This window comes from Bidens hawaiensis, unplaced genomic scaffold (genome assembly GCF_021521415.1).
Source record: "Bidens hawaiensis isolate Kalapana, Puna unplaced genomic scaffold, B.hawaiensis_p1.1 tig00049939_1, whole genome shotgun sequence".
In the NCBI taxonomy this organism is placed as follows: Eukaryota; Viridiplantae; Streptophyta; class Magnoliopsida; order Asterales; family Asteraceae; genus Bidens; species Bidens hawaiensis.
In genome coordinates this window covers 37,914-46,683 of record NW_027498952.1, presented here as the reverse complement: position 1 = coordinate 46,683, position 8,770 = coordinate 37,914, and the positions used below count along the sequence as shown (strand labels likewise).

General features: G+C 34.1%; 1 pseudogene across 1 annotated transcript; it reads right to left on the bottom strand.

Moving 5' to 3' along the window:
* Nucleotides 1-402: 402 nt before the first annotated feature.
* LOC143598322 (ribonucleases P/MRP protein subunit POP1-like) lies at nt 403-5,515 on the bottom strand (annotated as a pseudogene). Its single transcript, XR_013147095.1, has 10 exons — nt 5,045-5,515; nt 4,102-4,198; nt 3,892-3,987; nt 3,596-3,793; nt 2,826-2,923; nt 2,393-2,740; nt 2,193-2,301; nt 1,191-1,714; nt 802-989; nt 403-601 (listed from the first exon to the last, which is right to left on the bottom strand). The product of XR_013147095.1 is annotated as a ribonucleases P/MRP protein subunit POP1-like (transcript).
* Nucleotides 5,516-8,770: the final 3,255 nt, after the last annotated feature.

Sequence of the window (8,770 nt, the reverse complement as noted above, 5' to 3'; positions counted from 1 at the left end):
TTTATTAATTGCTTTATATGTTTTTACAAAAAATAAAAATTTTATAACATGGGTGGTTAAAATTGAATTGGATTTAATATCGATACCGGTAACGATGTTGTTCAGTAGAATCTGTTCAGTTTGCCATCGATATTAGTATGGCACGGGCACTCAAAAACTTACAATATGAAAAGAGTGTTTTATTTTTAAAAAATTCTGTTTCAAACATAACAGTTTACATTAAACCAAACAAAAAATAGCTTAAAACTTTTTAACTTATCAAACCAAACCAGTTTTGGCCGGCTCAGTCATGACTCACGACCACAATATAGGCCAATTTTGCTTAAACTAGGAAAAAGCGAAAAAGAAAAAAAATAACCGTATCAAATTTATAAAAAACTTGAAAAAACCCCGACTCTAATTTCAAATGTAATCAAAATCTTCTTGCTGGTGTTCAAGAACAATTGTGGCGAGTGCAAGTCGATAAGCCGTTGATCTTAAATTTCTTGTTAGAACGTATATTTCCTTCTTCCTTTGCTTCAAAGGCACCGAACTCCACTGCTCGTGTCTAAGACAGCCAAGCAACACTGCATCACAGAGACCCCCTGCGGATGGCTTGTGGCTGCAAGTCAACAGAAGTCAACTTCAGTCATAATTAGAGCCGATGAAATCAATAAAACAGCAACCATCTTCCATATTTAGTGTTTTAAGATACATAATCAGTTGTGTTAAAAAGATATGTAATCAGTAATGTATGTTTGACCAAATAAGTCATATGCGTAATATATATATGGTACAAAGAGTTGACATAATTATACTAACCTTCCATGAACAATTTTGGAAGTGACAAATCCAATTGGCCACCTATCAGATTCCACGGCCGCAGGATCTTCAGGCACTTGACATTCCATTTACCAGAATCTTGTTTCACAAAGTAAGTTGATATTGATGACTGCAGTACTTGCAGTTCGCACTTGTCGTTTGAACTGCATTAATTCACCGTATATCATCTCGTTAGGGGCAAAAGAGACATTACACTCAAATATGAAATGACAAATAGCATATGTAGCCTAACAAAGTTTTATTAACATAAATTTACAAAACATCATAAATCGTTTTAATAACATAAATTAGACCTATTAATATAAAATGGTTTTTGTAATGACAGTGGTGATAAAACAAACATTAACATAAACAAGTTAAAAACTTACCCCGAAATCCAAAGTGTAATATCATCCAAATGGGGCGCACAAATAACAGCTCCATCCTCAATAGTACCTTCTTTAAACGTGCGAAGAATAACTCTAACAAAACACACCTTTCTACATCGGTTTCGAAGAAAACTATCTATATTCAGGTCACGATCAAGTATTTTCTCATCCTTCATGATTTTCGATAAGCACGTGTTCTTATCAGAAAAATGTGGGAAAAGAGGCAAACGATCACCGTTTATAGTATTCAAGAAATCACACAACATTCTTGATGACCTGGCGAAAACAATATCATTGTTTGATGGTGCCAGCTCACCAACTGCATCTAGTTCACTAGAACAGATTTGACTGGTTTTGAAAGCAAGACGAACACACTTCCATGGAGGTGGAACGGGAACGCTAAACGTTTTTACAGAAGCGGGATGAAGAGCTGCTTCTTTGTCCATGGCTGCCACCTCAGCTTCCATTAAAGAAGAGTAGGAATCACATTCGGGATACTCAGATGGAAAGTTTGGTATCCCCGCCTGCAAATGTACAAGTTTTAAAAGGTGTAAACTGTTTAAAATTAGAAGTACCGAGTAGAGGTCACAACTTTGACATGTTTGTTTGTTACCGGTTCAACTCGGGTTATTATACGTTGTCTTTAATGGGTCAACTCGAGTTATACTTTTGTATTTAATGAGTCAACTCGGTTATACTTTGTATTTGACGAGTCAACGCAGTTATACTTTGTATTTCACGAGTCAACTCGGGTTATGCTTTGTATTTAAACAAGTCAACTCGGGTTGTAGTTGTATTTAACAAGTTAACTCGATAAATGCTTTGTACTTAACGAGTTAATTCGGGTTATACTTTGAACTTAACGGGTCAACCTGGGTTATACTTTGTACTTAGAGGGTCCACTCGGGTTATACTTTGAACTTAACGGGTCAACTGGGGTAAAAGAATTCTAAAAAACAAACTTAACCCTCTAATGTGAAGAAGGAAATGAATGTAACTTACTTCACAAGCAACCCAAGACCGCTCTCTCAAACCGATAGCCCAAGCACCAATCGAGACAAGAGGAACCCAAAAAGCTTTGACCCAACTCAAAGGAAGTATAATAGTCCACCTGTATCGTTATTAAACAATGCAGCTGTCAGAAATGGATGTTGCATATTTAAATTAGGTGGCGAGCATCAATATTCTGTTAATTCATAAACCTTGTAACTGAATCCATTATGTTATTCCTTCTTAAAAGAATAATAGGGCAAACTCTTGAAGAATGTATCCCGGTTGAAGCATTAATGTCAACCGAATGGGTGTCGGTTAAACAAAACGACACAAGACGTTGATGATGTTTTTCCATACAAAGAACGCTTTCTTCTACTGGACAGTACAACCCTGTTTCAGCATCCCACAAATCTGTATAACTCGGGTCAAACTCCTTGTTTTCGTTAGCCAAACGAGGATCATTAACTATAAGAGGAACTATTTCAGAACAAGGGGCGTGTTCATCAACAACTCCAACTGATGAACACTTCTTCAAAAAAGAAGATTTCTCAGACGTGCTGCATGATCATCAACAACGTTAAGAAACTATCACAATTAAATAATGAATACTAGATAAAAACATTAGAATATAGGATGATGAACCTGTTAACTGGATGTAATATTTTTTGAAGAAGCTGAGATGCTTTTGAACCTATTACTTCCAAAGTTCCAAATTGCCCTTCAAGTGAAATACATCTGACCTGTGTAAATGGAATTGATTTAACTGAAGAGATTACAATTTATATACAGAAAAGAAACTCTATACAAAAAAGTTTAATGATACAACTATAAGAGTTAACTACTGTTTGGGCCTTTGGGGGCTAACTTTAAAAGATAACAAGTTTGTATGTATACGGTTTTCAACTTGTAACATATATAAAGGTCTAACACTTAACTTTTGTTAAAAACTCTATAAAATTTAAGAAAAGTGACAGATGTGCCCTTTTAACTAATTACATAAATAGTCTTTACGCTGTACTGTTTTAACATGTTTGGGGTGTTAACACTATTTGTATAACTAACTCTTATTTAAAATTTACTTTTGCAACTGTTTGTGGGCAGAATTTACTATTAACCACTTATTAAATAGAAAACCACATGGATCATTATGTAACGGGTTTGGATCAAATACAAATAAAATTAATGTGCTGCGAATCAAATAGTGTAATTATATATACATCCGGGTAGTGTAATTACAGTACATACAAAACACTGCATACAAAACAACTACTTTACATAATTACACTACCTGTATATATAATTACACTATTTGATTCCCATGTTTAGTACAGTTTTTTAGTTTGTACGTTAACTTTCCCCTTATGCAATTAGCTTTTAACTGTAATTAACAAACTGAAATTCTCAAATTCTACCTTACCCTGACTCTCACAAACACTTTTCAGAGCATTGTAGCCTTCGGTTAATGCAGCAGCATGTATCCATATCCATAACTGTCTTGACTCACTGGTTTGACCACATGCTGACTCAGCATCCGTGGACTGCTGAATCGGTCTCCACATATAAATAACCGGTGCAATTGTGTGTGAATTGTTTGCATCATCATGACGAAGCTGCAAAAGTGAAACATAGCTTAACAAAAGACTACGAAATAGTAAACAGACAGATTGACCTTGTATGAATATACATGTATATGCATACAACCACCCACCATTGAAGAATAATAAACACCACCAGAAAGTACATTTTCAGTATCTGATGAAGAAAAGGGTGACATTACGGTCCTTAAAATCGACAACAAGGAATCCTGAAAGAAGGCAAAACAACAATCAAAGCTAAAATTATATGGAAAATAATCAAATATACATATAACTATGTGAGGCTTCACACTCAAGAAAAATAAATAAGAAAAAAACATGACCTGTGAACCTTGCAGTTGAACCGCATTGTGATAACTTGCATCATGAACAACAGTTCCGTTTTTTAACCATTTTAGAAGTGCTCTTGAGCCTTTACCACTACATTAAACAAAATATAAGTTATAAACGGGCCAATTTGGTTATATTTTATCTCTAACGGGTCAAACAAGGTAAATATGCAATATTAGCTAAAAGGGAATGTGTCAGGTGACAGACGGGTCGGAAGTCACCCAAAGTGTAATTTTAATGCATAAAACTTCCTAATGACTTATTTAAAAAAAACAAGATTATTATCGAAATATTATACTTTTTGTGATTATATTCAATCAAGTATTCAGCACACTGACGGGTCAACCTAAACTGATTCGTTTCAACTAGGTGTCTAGGCCTGTAAACTGTAAACGAACCAAACATTCAATGAACCGTTCAACAGGAAGTTCATGTGTGTTCGTATATTTAATAAATGAAAGAACATGGACAAGAGTTTTTGTTCATTTAGTTAAACGAGAAAATGAACACATGTCTTGTTCATTCATTTATGTTCGTGAACGTTCTCCTCATGTTGGGTCATTTAGTTTCACTTATGTCCGCTCATTTACATTCATTTATGCTCGCTAATATATGCATTAAAACTTATAGGCACATTACAGGCACGTTTGTTTAAGATTTTCATTTACGTTCGTGAACCATTCGTTTATACTATTAACAAACAAACATGAACACATTCATTTTCTTTCAAAACGAACACAAACAAGAAACCCCTGTTCATTTAACTGTTCATGTTCAATCATTTGTTCACTTCAATTTATCAAACAAACATGAACCTGCTTCATTCAGTACATTTATAAGCCAACCCGACCCACCCATATTGTCACATCTTCTTTACATGAATGCAATTAACATTTATTCACAATTAGCATGTTGACCAAATAATATTATCATTACCTGCCATGCAAACCAAGAGGAAGGTGAAACCCCCACCGTTTAATCATAGTGAACCGTTTTGCATGCCAAACATGCGTTCGAAGCCTCTTCGTCCCATCACCCGACACGCAGAATCCACTTTCAAGATTCTTGTTAAGCTCCTTTTTGCGCCTAATGTGCCGAGGCGGAGCCTTATTTAACATTTTTCTCCAAAATTTCATCACTTTCCGTTTGGTTCAGAATTCCCACTTTTCGCTTTTTATTATTATTATTATTTCTAAATCTAGTTTTCAAAGCCCGATTATCAAAACCCGTAGTTCTCCTCCTCTTATTTCTCTGAGACCTAAAATCGTTGTTCAACCGGCTAGCAACAGTCGAGTAGAGTGAATCGAGTTCAGGCGCTCGTGATTCGGTAAACTTCTGCACGAGAACCTCACCGGGCGGTATGACGTGGCATTTGAGCTGTTTGCTTCCATCAGCAGTCATTGTTGGAACACACCTATAGTCAAATGCAACAAAAACAACTTGTTTACATAGTATTGAGTGAATTGGATTAACTTGGTTACAATAGTTAAAATTAAATTAAAACCCGAATTGAACAGAAAAGGCAATAAACCGATAGGGTACCTGGATAGAGCAGAGGAACCCTAAATTAAACTAGAGTTTAAGCTGGGCTCGATGTCGATGAACAAAACTGATGGATAAGACGCAGAAGCAATCAACAATCGAAGACGAAGAAGAAGAAGTAGAGAATCTGTAATCAACAATCCGAAGGCCGATTGGGGCTTTGTAAAACCCTCTCGGCTAGGGTTTTTGATTATTATATTATGTGTGTACGTATTTATGATGTTCGTGAAGGCGATAGTAAAGGTACCAATCACAAAAATCGCAAATTTTTTATATCGAAATGTTTGGTTCAGTACGTACCGGTACTGGTATTTAAGGTAAAATTCAGGAAATATCGGTACCATACCGGTCCCAAAAACTCAAAACCTTGGTATGTCGGTACCGAATCGGTATCGGTACCATTCCGATTTTTACCCATCCCTAATTTTACCTGCTCATGAATCACTTGTAGCAATAGGTTATAAGTTTGTAACTTATCAACTTATTCTTTCATATAATAATTAATCTTAAATACCTTTTTTTTTTAACTTTTCAAAAGATAAAAACATGGAATCCCAAACACTCTCTAAGTTAAAAACGTTCAATCTCAATGGTGTTATTAGTAGTGAAATAAAGGCGTCAGAGCATTCTCATCCAACCCCCTATCTCTAAACCAAAAATTACACTAAAACTTACTATATTTTCTCTCTCCATTTCAATTAAATAATACTTTTTACACATCTATCATTAATTCTTCTCTTTCTCTCACTCACAGCCACTTTCAAAAATATTAAAAAATTATAGGGGGTGAACAGTAATTTTTCAAATATACAGAAAAATCACTGTTTTTTCTAAAATATAAAAACTCTTCACTCACAACACTCAAAATCACTCTCTAAATTATAAAAACATCCCTCACATAAAATGAGGGGTTGGATGAGAATGCTGTTAGGCTTTTTATGGGTTTGGAATAGATCAAGGAATTTAAGCCTTGGTTTTATAGTGGTGATTGTTTGGATTTTATGGACTAGTTGCTTGTTAGTCTGGGCTTTTATTATTAATAAATTTCTTGATTGGTCATTCAAAAAGAAAAAGGTTTCCAAAAATTCTTTTTTGCGGTTGGATTCATCAAGTTTATCATTGTTGTCAGTTTCGGTCAAATCGTTAAATCCGTCTTTAAAGTTAAGTCAGTGGCATTATTGTCTTGTACCTAATGTGAAGAAAATGAGTGTTTTTGAAGGATTTAATGGAAATCTGATATCACAATTGATTGGGCATGTTTGTTTGTGTTTTTAGCCCCTACGAACGGAGATAATCTTAAATATATCATAAGCTAACTTATTAAGCATAACATATATATGGAGATAGTTTACTCTATTTTATTTGTGTTAGTAAAGGCATATTAGTCTTGACAGTGTTAGTTAGACTGAAATAACAAAAAAAAACGAAACCACGATGTACACGAGTAAAAAAAATAAAATGAATGAAAGCTACGAGAGTGTACAAACATTACATTGCAATTTACTCTAATATTTAAGCTTTACTATATTTTTCTTTATCAGAGTTAGAATATGTCATTTGATTTAGTTTACGTTATAAATATCGATTTATCGTCATTTAATAAACAGAGCTCGGAAAAAGTTGTGATTTGTGAACAGAGTTGTATCAGAGTAGCAAACACGTCAATGTAGTGGTGTATTCGAATGCTGGGAGTCTACCTGCAAGGTCTTAGATAAAACCCGAATGCTCATGTATTATATAAAAAGTTATATATTATGTGAATTCGGGTTCTTTAAGTGGAATTGTTTAAGTTATTTAAATTTGAATTTGATTCTAACTTGAATTTGAATTCAAATAAGAATTTGATTCGAATAACGAGCATTTCTACTCTCAAGTCTTCATAGATAAATTCCTCATCGAACCTGAAATTCACCTTAACCATATATGTACACTACTACAAATAAGGATCTTAAACAGCGGCTATTTGCTAAGTTAAAAGCGGTTTGAACCGCTTTAGATGGTATCACTGTTAATCAATTGAGAGTTGTGATTAACAGCAGTTTACTTATGAAGCGATTATCAAATTATGTTTGCATTGTTTTTTTTGTTTTCTTGGAAACGATTTTTAGCAAACAAGCCAGCTTTGTTATTGTTGAGCATTATATTGAGCGTTATGTTTATACCTAATACCTAAAAATATTCAGTTTTATAACTAAGATTACAACTTATCGAGCAACATTAAAATACAAATATTCAGCAGCAAAAATTCAAATTTTATACCAATACACAAAATTACAGATTTAAATTCACTAACAACAATATCAAAATACATAAATCCAAGATTATTATGTATGAGAATCATTGGGCCGTTAGAAACAATCCATCAAATAGTTTAGTAATTAATCTCATAATCAAATCAAGCTAGGTTAGTGTGGCACCGTCGAGTTTTGCCAAATTTAAAAAAATAATAAATACAAGTTAGAATAACCAAAACAACCTAAAATAATCCGAAAACCACAACCTCAAATATAAGAACCCAAACAAACCAAAACCCGACCCGAACTAACGCAAACAAAAATCAAACAAACCAACGTGAACCAACCCAAACAAAAACCGAACACGACCCGAACTAACGCAAACAAAAAACAAACAAACCGACGCAAACTCTCCCATACAAAGGCAAACATGACTCAAACCCGTAAATAAATAACCCAAACATTTATTGTCTTACTTTTGACCACCGAAAAAAACCGAACATTTTTTTTATTCAATCATATGTAAGCCCGAAACCGAACAACCCAAACATTTTTTTATTATTATATCTAAACCCTAAAAACGAACATTGTTAGTTTGGAAAACAACTTGAACGTTTTTTTTTCAATTATATCTAAGCCCAAAAACCGTACAACCAGACCCAACCCGAACAATAAACCCAACTTGATAGTTCAAACATATAGTGTACTAAACAAACTATATAAACATATAGTGTAATAAATAAATGAATAAGTGCAACTATGAGTAAAACATCATACTGAATTAATGAGGGATGAATAAAGTTAGCTAGCTAGCTAGCATGGGCGGATCCAGCATACAAACGGGTGGTTCCCCGGAACCACCCGAGTTTCGAAATAATAGTGTACG